This window comes from Cervus canadensis, chromosome 33, assembly GCF_019320065.1.
Source record: "Cervus canadensis isolate Bull #8, Minnesota chromosome 33, ASM1932006v1, whole genome shotgun sequence".
Classification (NCBI taxonomy): Eukaryota; Metazoa; Chordata; class Mammalia; order Artiodactyla; family Cervidae; genus Cervus; species Cervus canadensis.
In genome coordinates, this window is record NC_057418.1 from 36,650,228 (window position 1) to 36,662,617 (window position 12,390).

Genomic DNA, 12,390 nt, shown 5'->3' on the forward strand with positions numbered 1-12,390 from the left:
AGCCCGGTGATGCAGCCCGCCTCTCCAATCCAGGCCCCCCGGCCTGGGAGGGCGGTCGGTACACACTCTGGGCCGAGGCTCCAGCGACCCTAGCCCCCGGCCCCCTCACTGGACGAGCCGGTGCCCCTCACCAGATCCTCAGATCCTGCCACCGTGTGAGCTCAGATGCCACCCTCACCTCCAGGCCGGAACAGCCCCAAGTGACTTCTGCCCCAAGTGGTCCTGGGACCCTCCGTGGGCGCTTCCATCCAGCGCCCCTTACAGGCACGCGGGTGGCCCCAGAGGATGGCAGCACCTTCAGAAAAGATGAAGGCCCGCCAGGGGAGTCGTCACAAACCATCGCTCCTGGTCCCAACTACAGAGACGCTCAGGGCAGTGAGGAAGCATCGAAACAGGTGACTGAGCAGCAAATCAGTTTAATACAGAAATCAGCATATGCTTTAAAGGGACCAGATACCTTCCTCTTCATTCTCTAAACTGTATCATTATCTCATGAACACCCTTCTGTGCAACCATCTACCAAGATACATGAATTGTGGCCCAAATCGTTTATCCAACCTAATAATTTCCAAATCGCCAACAGACAGCTGAGAACGTTGGTGTGACACTTACTTGATGAAGCTGTTCCCATAAGATGCCCCTGACTGAGCCACAGTCCACATGGACCCCCCAAATCCTTCCAACTTCCCCATTAATTATGCTAGGCAACGTTAGTCACTAGGCAACACTAGTTCTTTAACACCCATGATACGGCTCACGGGGCAGAAATGGTGTGAGCACCTGTGACACTAACCCCCATCACGTGCAAATATTCCTTCTGTCTCCAAGACCACTGTCTGACATTTTTGCAAATTCAACATCTCCGCTATTAAACTGAATCTTGATAATTGGTTCTTGGGCTGTCATATTTAATAGCCAACTGAATTTTCTTTCTCCATGGAACTTCACACGTGCCATTTGACCCAGTTTCAGAATTCCGGATTTAAAAGCCTTAACATTTCATCTTTTCCCTTTTTTTCATCAAACCACAGGTGCCTTTTCCCATAATTTTTAGGCAAGCTGCTAGCTCTTCAACGTGGACCAGCCACTGTACATTTTCATTTGAAATTCCATGTCTTATTTCTTCTCCTGAGCATAATCTTCTCCTTTTCCTTCATGACTTTGTTTATTTCTTTTATGTGTTCATTCACTCAGGAAACATTTATGGAGCACCCACCAGGGTGACGCCCACTTTAAGCACGTGGGATACCTCAGTGATCAAAATCAACAATAATATTAGCAAAAACCTCTGCCCTGAAGGGCTTCCAGTGTAGAGGAGTGTGTGCATGCTCAGACACTTCCGCCGTGTTCCCCCTTTTGTGACCCCACGGACTGTACTCTGCCAGGCCCCTCTGCCCATGGGATTCTCCAGGCAAGAACACTGGAGTGGGCGGCCATGCCCTCCTCCAGGGGGTCTTCCCAACCCAGGGATCGAACTCACATCTCCTGTATTGCAGGTGGATTCTTTACTGCTTCCCCACCAGGGAAGCCCAGAGTGCAGAGGAAAGAAAGCAAAAACAAGCACAGCAGGAAGGAAAACGTGTGTTTAAAGGCGATAAGGGCTGTGAGGCGGGAAATCAGAGCTCAGAGGGGAGTTCAGGAGTTCTGGGGACAGCGGGGCTGCTTTGAAATTTTAAATTGAATCTTCGGGCGGGTCCCACCAACAAGAGTACGTGTCTGAAAGCTTTCTTTGCCCCTGCATGACTGAAATATCTTTCTCGCAATACTACAGAAAGTTCTGACGGCTTTGTGGGTGCGCGGTGTTTATCAAAGCCCACATTAAAATGTTTATCCTCTTTCAGATGACAGATTTTATTAGAGAGGCTGAACTTACCTTGATACACTTTTTAAATGCTACAGTAACTCTGGCCACACAGGATACAGGCTGAGATCCAGATATTCTTCCAATTTCCTTTATTTTTATTCCTACTTCTTCAAACAGAGTATTTCATCCCTCTGCTGTCTCCTTGGTATATGAAACAAATATAAAGCTTTTTGAGAAAAGCTGTGAGGTGATCAATTTACATACTTTATTATATCATTTGGATATAATCGAATGTGGTCATTTTAGATGATCTAAATTAAAATACCTGGGAATTTTTATAAAAATTAGTAGAAGTGACACATTTTCTCTCTCCAATTAATTGCAATTAAACTATAATTGCAGTGTAATTGTGACACGTGGACACTGATCATACGTTTCCAATTTATTCTCTGTGGGAAGGTTTTTCCTCTGAAATTATTTTTTCAAGCGCTAAGAATAATGATTGATGTGTAGCTACATCTACCCCTTCCAGAACCACGAAATCAACCAAACCGTTAAACCATTTCCAGAGCGCTGCGTTTTGCACTTCAAACACAGCACCACAGTATTCTTCAGTGAAAGAGATGAAGTATGACCGACAGGGACAGAGATTTTGCTGGCTTGGCTTCTAAATTTTTCTAAAAGTTGCTTTCTTTCAGTAGATGCACATATTTAGTCAGGAGGGTCAAAAATCTAGATGACAACAATTCAGCTACGTCAATGTTATTTTTTCAAAGTTCTAGTAAATATTTCATGTCTGAAATGCCTGATTAATTTCACCCACAGAGTAGGAGATGTGAGAAATGATGATAGTCCTTTCTCCATGTTTTTTTACTTGAATTATTAACATCCTTTAATAAAAACATTTATGCTTTTATTATTTTAAATATTTATGATATGAAACTGAATTATGATGTCCTTTAGAATTTTTCTTCATTAATTATCACAAATATTTTTTATATAAACTGTGCGTTTAGTGGAGCAAGATTATCCTCGTACTAAAATATCTGGGTGATTTAGCATTTTCATTTGTAACAAATGTTGGCATCGTTTGCATCTATGCTTAGGTCAATGTTGACAGTTTTGTTGAAAGAATCAACCTGGCTTTAATTCCAGGAATAGAGCTTTCCTAATGCATTCTTGCATATGTCAAATCCTGCTCCAAGCCAGCCGGGTATGACGCAGCATCTGAAGATGCTCCAGGTGGCAGATCTCATAACAGCATCTCTTCCTTGTTCTTTGAAAGACTCGGAGGAGCATGCTCGTGAGATTGGAAGGGAGCGTTAACACACCTACCCAGAGCGGGGCTGACAATATTTTATTCTGAATCTGCGGTTACTACTTACATAAGAAATTCAGTGCACCACTGCAGGAAAGCCTCAAGTTTTTCAGAAAACAGTGAAACAGGGAGCTAGTTCATCTGTAGCGGTCATAACGTCTATAATGAGTTTCCGTGGCCACGACAAGTCTCCATCAGAATTCACATCACTATGCTATCACACGACACTGCCTTTGTCTCAGACACTGCCGTGCTGCTGACCAGCCATCGGGGAGACAATCTGGGGTCCTCACCCTCAGTTCCCTCTTGAGGGCCTGCTGCTCAGGGCAGAGTCTGGGGGCACCGCTGGGCTTGGATGGCAGATTACTAAGCTATCACGCAGGGCGGGCCTCTAGAGCGTGCAGGTGGCTTTTTCATCCAACTGGCAGAGCGAGGAGCTGGCCATAGTCCTCTGTCCTCAACCATCCCCAGACTCCAGCCCAGAGGCTGGCACGGCCTGCATGCTCTGTGGTCGTCGGGGTGTCAGCGTGGGGTGGACCTGGTATCCATCACGCCTCTTTGGGCACTCGGCCAGACTGCACGTCTTGTCCTAGGGAAGGCCTTGGGTCATTTTCTTCACCCCAGGAGCACTAGATCAACATTGTCAGGAAACGGACCAATGAAAATTCCCAAGCCATTTACCCAGCTGCCTTCCGTGAATGCTTTGAGGATGCAATGAGAGGACGTACCCAGAGAGCCTGCTTCACCTCAGCCCCGAGGAACCACCAGCACCAGCTGGTCTGGTGATGCTGCGCCCGCCCCGCGCTCTAAACGCTCATCCTCGCCAGCGATCCCTTGGCGTTTGGGTCCATCCGTCCAGACGTGAGCCTCTTCCGGCCACATTTTGCCCTCCGGGCACCTCTTATCTGCATACTTGAGGCTCGATTGCAAACTCGGTGACTCATTCCTCTGATTTGCCCACTAAAGGCCTGACTTCAGTCAACTCTCTGCTAACTGGGGTCTGACAATCCAACTCAAGTATTTGCTTTTAATAAAGATTCTGTTTCTCCTGTGCCTTCCACATGGACACGTTCCCAACATCCTAACAGCAGAAGGCAGGCAGGAGAGTAACCAGGGAGGCTGTTATAGTTACGGGTGTGAGTTGCGGACTAACCTTGCCGTGGGGTTGATGGCACCACTGTGGTTACTCAGGGTTGGAATTTCTTGCTGTCTGTCTCGACTGTCTAAATATTTAGACGCACGGGACCCACACTATACGTATTTCTTTCCCCAATTACTTAGTTCTCAGCTTGGCCCACAAATAGAGAATGAGATCGTTTTGTTTACAGTGGAATGAGAATGTCTTTTTTGAGAAACCCAGAGAATAGATTTTCTAAACTGGGCAGGATTCTTTACAGAAGTGGGAGACTTGCTATAACTATTCTTTGAAGGCGAGTGGGGAGCAAGGGTTTTACCAGCCTTAGAGAAGTTCTCAGGCATTGAGACTGGGGTTGACGTCAGATCTGCAGTCACCGTGACCTCCAGGGTAGCATCATCCACCCACAGCATCCGCTGACCCGGGAACCACGGCCCAGGAGCCCCGACGGTCCTGCAGTGGCCACTGCCTTCCACCCATGCACCCCTGTGCACCCCCAGTCTCTAGCGGCTCTACAGGCTCGGGGGTCCCCAGGTCTGGAGCTGAGGACCCTGGCTGAGAAGGATGGCTGGGAGGATGGGGGGTTGACTGGACATCACGTCTCCCTGAGGCTGGAGAGCAAAAGGCAGTCAGGGGCCAGTCGTGGGGGCCCAGGGAAGGGAGAGCATCTCCAGGGAAATGGAAACGAGAAAATTCAGATAGACAGCGTGAAAGTATCAGCTCAAACAAACGCAGGTGAACAGGTCACCAGCCGTGGTCCTAGTGAAGAAGTACCAGCTTGTGTGGCCTGTCTGTCTAAACTCGGCTTCCCCTCAGTCACACAGCCCATGAAGCATACCTTGCTGGTGGGCTGACACGTGCCCGAATTGGCGCGAAGCATGCGCACATCAGTTTGGTCACGTAGGAGCGGGCCACTGTCCCCATCCTATTCAGAACAGCATCTCTCAGCTCCCTGGCTCAGCGGCCACTGCATCTGAATAGGCAGCAGGGCTGGTCACCCGCGGTGTTCATGCCCCAGGGACCTCTCTCCCCCAGCCCCCGAGCCCCAGATGAGGAGGGACCATGCTCACAGTCCACTCCCAGGCGTCACCCCCGGGCGGCAGGCAGACAGATCCTCACGGCATCAGCACCGACCCGGCCCCCAGGTTGGTGCTCAGCCACTCGGAAGCCCCGTCCTCCCTGGGAAGACACCGCCGCCTCCTCTCTGCGGCCTCCACCCCTGCCCTGGGATTGAGGGCCCCCAGCCACCGCCGGGCCCCTGCTCTGCTTTCAGCTCCTCTCCCCCCCAACCCGAGCAGGCTGCACACAGCCTGACCCCCGACCCCGCCGCCCCTCCTTGAGCTCCTCCCTGCAAAGTCCCAGCCAGCCTCGCCCCCCGGATGCCCCTCAGCCAGGCCTCTCCCATGCTCAGGAAGGTTCCCGCCTCGTAATTGCTGACCACGAGGGGCCCCAGCTCGCCTGGCCTGTTCCCCAGCCTGCAGGTGCCGCCTCCACCCAGCACGCCGGCCACGCCCTCCTCCTGTCTCCTCCTGGCCTCGGTCCCGCGGGGCACCAGCCACGGCCACGTCCCTGGCCTCTCCCCGCTTCCCAGCAGGGACCGCCAGGCTCCATGACAAGCGTGGCCTGGCCTCCCCCTGGGGAGGTGACGGGCCCGCGGTGTGCCTGGGTCCCCACGGCACAGACTGGGAACCGGTCTCAGGGCGGCCACGCAGCCTGCTGGGATCACACCCCAGAGGAAGGCCATGGCAGGGCCCCCCGCCGGCCTGGGCCCTGAGAAGCCCATGGGCCCCCTCCAGCAGCCGCACAGCCTCTCTCCTCCAACTCCTGGACCAGACGTGAGAGGCCCCCGTGTGCAGGAAACTCTAGATGACTTAACGAGCCTGCCGTGAGTCAAGGCAGGAAGATGTGAGTGACAGAGTGACTCTTAGTGCTTAGCCCCACACAAGTGGAAGCGATCGCGCTGCGATAGGAGCAAAAGGTGCATTTGAGGCTAAGGAGGCCCAGACAGGGTGCCGTGGAGCAGGTGCATCTGAGCTGGGCCTGGAGTGACAGGTGTGTCCCTGTGGTCTGGACCAGCAGACCGGTGTGGAGGGCGGCTTCCGGAAGGACGCATCCTCACTGACGCCTCCACCAGGCCCCCTCACTTGGCACACGTCTGCTTCTCTGCTGGGCTGCCATTTGTTGCTGCCGATCGTCCCCTAAGATTTAGTCGTGTCTCCCCAGTGAGGCGTGGGGTATCGTCCTACAAACACAAACACACCCGAGTGTTGAAATACGCACGTCTTCCTCCTCAACCAGGCGGCAGAGTCCGCGAGCGGGCCTTCCACGTGCTGCTCATCGCATGCAGAGCCAAATGTCCCCGGGGGGCTGGCCAGTCCCCTGTCTCGCCGCTCACGGGCCTGCGCCCGCGGTCCACCCATCTTTGCATCCCGAGAGGCAAGGAGAAGGGCCCATGTGAGTAGCCCCAAGTCATCTTGGAGGAGAATGTTGGAAACAGAGATGCTGGGTCTCTGAGTCTGAGCAGCTACAGGGCCAGCAATTACTCTGCTTCAAGAGACTCACTCTCAGTCTTGCCCACAGATGGGAGTCAGGTGGTCACGTGCAGATTCTGAGTCTCTGAGCATCGCTGTGTCTGCTCGGTGCCTGCACGGAAGATCAGGGAGGTCGAGCATCACTATTCTGAGCGAACGTGGGGGATCCAAAGTCAAGAGACAGAAATTCCTTCTGGTCCTCTGTCCTTGCACACACGTCATGGAGCCCGTCAAACAGAGTATGTGACCCACGCTATTGGGCCACACGTATGTAGGAGATCGGCGGTGCCTTCCAGCAAAGAACTCTGCACCTTCACGAATCAGGCCCTCATGAAACGCGTGGTGGGTGAATAAGCGAATGACGGACTGAGTCACTGAGCGTCGTGGCCTCAGCCCTGCTCCAGCTCAAGGGACCAGGTCTGGCAAAGGCTGGCATGGGAGTGAAACCGAGCAGGTGCCCATGGCTCTAGACCCCCTTTCCTCTGCCTGCCTTTTGTCTGTGGAAAAACTTCAGCCAAGAATAAGTTTAATCAGCGAAGTGAGAAAATGCAGAAGCACAGAAAAGTAGTCAAACAAGACAAAACAATAATAGTCTAGTCAGTAAGCAAAGTCAAGGACCTTTAGCTTCTCCTCAAGGGCTGTAGATAATACTCTGAGCCGTGTCCCACGAGCTGTCTTATGGATACTGAAAGCCCCCCTCCCCAGATGGAGAGGCTAACTACATGATGAGCAGACTGTAGCCATAACATCAGCTGCCACAATTCCCAGAGCTGGCCTGAAAGAAATGGGAACACACCGACCTGGAACTGAATACTAGCCGTATTAATTAAGGTGACGCTGGTCAGACCACCGGTGACCCATTTCAAGACGACCGCCCGAGCTGACTGCGCTGTCTCTGCAGGTCGCCCCCTCCCTTCGCCTAGAAAAGCTCTTGCCCGCTGACTCTCGACGTGGGGAGTCGGCCTTGGGACAGGAGTCTGTGCTCCCCACTCCCATTCCCAGTTGCCAGCCTCTGAAATAGAGCAAAGTGCTTTTTCCGCTGACCTTGTCTTTTTAATGGCCATACCCCCACTTTCAGTTCCGGGAGGAAAAGCTTCTCAGAGTCGGGTCTCTGTCACGCCCCACCCGCACCCCATGGCAGAGGCCACCTAACGTCACTTAATCTTCCCAGAACATGCGTCCTGTGTCCTCTCCTGGGTTCCGTAAGTGATCACACCAAGCATGACCCAGCTCAGGAGCTCAGCTGAGGGTGGGCATCCACCAACGGAAGGCCCGAGTTTCTGCATCTGACCCCGAACTCCAGGCTCTGAATGAATACACTGTGGCTGTGCCTCTCGGGTCAAACACGGGCCGGAAAGGCCGGGGCTGGGCTTGACCATCTGCGTGTTGCCCAGCCGGCCGTGCTGGCGGCCGCCAGACCTCAGTTCACAATCCCGGGTCAGCGCCGTGGGGATCTCTCCACTAAGGCATCGCCCACGGCTTGCCTGATTATAGGAGTGATTCCAGAGCTTTACTGGGGTGATTCAGTTCCGTGTTAGTCAAGATTCCCCAGAGAAGCAAAACCAGTAGGAAATACCGACACACACACAGAAAGGGATTTTAGGCGTTGGTCCTGTGACCGGAGGGCGGCAGGTCTGCAGAACAGAGGCCAGGTCAGCAGGCTGGACATCCCAGCCAGCCCTAAGCCTGAAGGCAGTCTGCAGGCAGAATTCCTAGGGAGGAAATCACAGTCTTCACTCCTAAGACTGATTGGACAAGGCCCAACACATTCCAAGGTCACCTGCTTTGCTCACAGCCGGCGGATTTAAATGTTAATCACGTGTACACAGCACGTCCGAGCGTATCTGAAGGCGTTGGAAAGAACAGCAGGTCCTGTCTCACCAAGCTGACACGCAACATTAACCCTCACGAGTGTCAAACTTCCAGAGGCGCGTCACCCCTTCCCTTTATCTGGGCATCTTCTCTTCAAGCTTTACCATCTCTGCCTTTGGCAGCCGGGTTCCCAGGGAGGGGTCTTGATGGACAGACAGCGGGGCAGAAGCTTGCTGCCTCCAAGGTCACATGGCCTCACCTCCACCAACGTCTCTGGTTGGGACAGGAGCCAGACCCCACAGGGTCTCAGAGCAGGGTGACCTCGGCCCTGACCTCCCCAGGAGGAAGGGCACCTCCGTGATGAGTTCCAGGTTCAGGGCTGGGGTGAGCTATACAGGCAGGGGTGGCCCCTCACCGCCCCTAGAAATGCCCTCGGGAATGCAAGCGAGCACCTTGGACGGAGGAACAGACGGCTGTAATGGGAACAGATAGCTCTTCTCAACGGCGATGCATCAGGGTGTAGCCCAGACTGTCACCCTGAATCCTGTTCCTTCCCTGCTTACACCTCTGGTTCTCCTCCTCCAAGTGGTGAGCTCCTTGAAGGCAGAAACTGTGCCTGGGGTCCCGAGATTAACCAGAGCCAGATGGGCAAATGGTGCTCAGTAGGTACTGGTCAGAAAGAAGGATGGAGGGAGGGAGCGGGGAGGGAGGGAAGGAGGGGGAAGGATGGAGGGAGAGAGAGAGGGAGGGGGGAGGGAGGGAGGGATGGAGGGAGAGAGAGAGGAAGGAGGGGGGATGGAGGGAGAGAGAGAGGGAGGGGGGAGGGAGGGAGGGAGGAGGCAGTGGTCCCCTCAGTCTGCTGTGAGCGCTAAGGTTCCGTGATGTGGGGCTCTGGTCTCAAGAAGCCACAGTTCTCATCTCTGCAGGAACCACAGCACAATCAGTATGGAAACGAAAAATTAATTCGCTGCATTAATCCTCCCTCCAAGACCAGGAGCCATCTTTGCCTGAAGGGAAAGAAAGAACCAGTTTTTTTTCCCCCAAAAAACTCATCTTTGGACGCATCTTACAAATTTAAAAGGATGCACCAGAACATTCTGTTTCAAGTCCAATAAAAGCTACCGTAACAAATAGTGGTTTCACCTATTTTTTTTTTTTTCTTCTACACGCCAGGGCATGTTTTAGAAGAAATAATTCATTTACACCTCTACTGTACATTTCCTCTGAAAGCGTGATGAAGAGAACACCTCAGAGATTAATGTATTTGCTCGTGTTAATACCGAGTCAGAAAGGAGAGCTTTCTGTTTTTGAATTAAACTTACCTTTTTAAAACAGCTGATGGAAAAACAAGTGTTAAATCCGATCAGAAGCCTGGAGATTTACATAAAGTCTGATAACAAAAATCAGCTTCTTTAAGGACTCCAACATCATGAAAAGGGAGGATGTTTTCAAATCAGTCCTGAGCTGGGAAATCTACCGAATCACTCTCCTGGTATTTCTGTGTAACACTGCAGTCACCTGAAGATGAAGAAGACGTTCTCCCCATATGCTTTCCTGGCCTTCCATTTTCAAGCCGAATTTCATGCCGCCTGCTGTTTGGCTGATGAATGTGGGCTTCCTCCCTTCTGACCCCAGCCCAAGGCCAAGACACCGGTGTGGACGTCCATCTCTCAAGCTGGACCTTCCACAGCCACTGACCTGAGAGCGTTCAAAGTCATTCTAATCAATATTTTTAGTGTTTTACCTGCGAATGTTTAAAAACATTTATCTTCATTTCATTTCTGAGTGCATCCTGTGTTCCTACGCTCAGATACCACCAGCCAAATTCCCAGCTCCCAGCCGTATGTGCGGTTCATGGTGAGCAGAGGTGACTCCACGAAGTGTCCCCAGAAAGCCCACTAGTTACTCTGGAGCCCGAAGGGCAAGTGACCCAAATAATTTAGGCTTTTTAAAAATGGAGAGAAAGAAAATCTCTGCTTCCTTAATAACAAAGGGCAATTCGGGGTGAGCTTTGCAGACGCCAGCTCGCCTGCATCAAGCGTGCGGCTGCCCGCAGGGTCGCCTCCAGAAGGAGACTCAGCCACGAGTCTGACCCACACTGGTCCCTGTGGCAGGAGCGTCTGTCCACACCCCAGCAACTCTCATCCTCTGCGGCATGTCAGTTTATAAATGCAGAGGCTGATCACAATCACTTCTTATCCAGAGGAGTCCCTTCCAGTCAACAGCTGAAATGACCTCTGAAATCATCCACATTTGTTGAATCTAAAGCTCAAAAATTACATCCCACCCCAATTTTTCCCACTCTTCAACTTCATAAGGCTTGCTCAGAACTGAAATGTTCAAAATATTGCATTTGCATAATTTGTGCATGCATTTAACTTTCAGCCTCTGGGCTTCCCTGATAGCTCAGTTGGTAAAGAATCCGCCTGCAATGCAGGAAACCCTGGTTCGATTCCTGGGTCGGGAAGATCCCCTGGAGAAGGGATAGGCTACCCACTCCAGAATTCCTGGACTTCCCTTGTGGCTCAGATGGTAAAGAATCTGCCTGCAATGCGGGAGACCTGGGTTTGATCCCTGGGTTGGGAAGATCTCCTGAAGAAGAGAAAGGCTACCCACTACATATTCTTACCTGGAGAATTCCATGGACTGTATAGGCCATGGGGTCACAAACAGCTGGACACGACTGAGTGACTATTACTTTCACCTCTCAGCCTGACTGTACCAAGCATATGAATGTTAGTGAACAACCACATTCCTCCAAAGGCCAATTTAATTCAGTGTTCAGAGCACATCAGTTACTCAAAAAAATCTCAGAAAGAATATCATTTTATTAATAACTGTGAAGGGATTCTATAACTATACAGTATAAATAATATTTATATATACTGACTGTGAGAAGTCTGATGTAAAAAAGACAACGCCATTAGGTGTTTGTATGATCTTTTGATGGAAAAAGGTTTTTGTTTTGTTTTGTTTTTGGTTGCCCTACATAGCTTGTGGGATCTTAGCTCCCAACCAGGAATTGAATCCAGGCCCACGGCGGTGAAAGCATCAGCTCCTAACCACTGGACACCAGGGATTCCCAGAAAGGCTATTTTTTTTAACACACGAAAGTGAAGAAAGAAACCATAAACAGAACAGTAGCAGATTTTTTTTTACCTAAAAATAGAAAATCTTTTCCTGTCAAAATCTCAATTAACAAAATTAAAAGCAAATGAAAATTAGAAGAAAATATTTGAATTACACATAATAAACAAAGCATTAATATTTCTAATATGTTTGATTATTTTAAACGTCAATAAGTAAAAGATAATCCCCATGACCCAGATGGGATCAGCGTATTAACTGGCGATTCATTAAAAATAGGTAACAAATACATCAAATAGTATTGAACTTGTCTAAAATTCTAAGAAGAGTCTATCAGAACAAAGAGAAATCCGTTCGTCATTGAATTATTTATTTGGGTTTTATTGTTTTGATAAAGGTCTCTTTTGGTAAAGATCTGATACATACATTTACTCCAGTTCTGTGAATCCAAGGGAGAATCAGAAACGTGCAGTCTGGGGGCTCCCCTGATGGCCCAGTGGTTAAGACTGTGCTCCCATCCCAGGGGCCAGGGTTCAGTCCCCTGGCAGGAAGCTCCATCCCAGGGGCCAGGGTTCAGTCCCCTGGCAGGAAGCTCCATCCCAGGGGCCAGGGTTCAGTCCCCTGGCAGGAAGCTCCATCCCAGGGGCCAGGGTTCAGTCCCCTGGCAGGAAGCTCCATCCCAGGGGCCAGGGTTCAGTCCCCT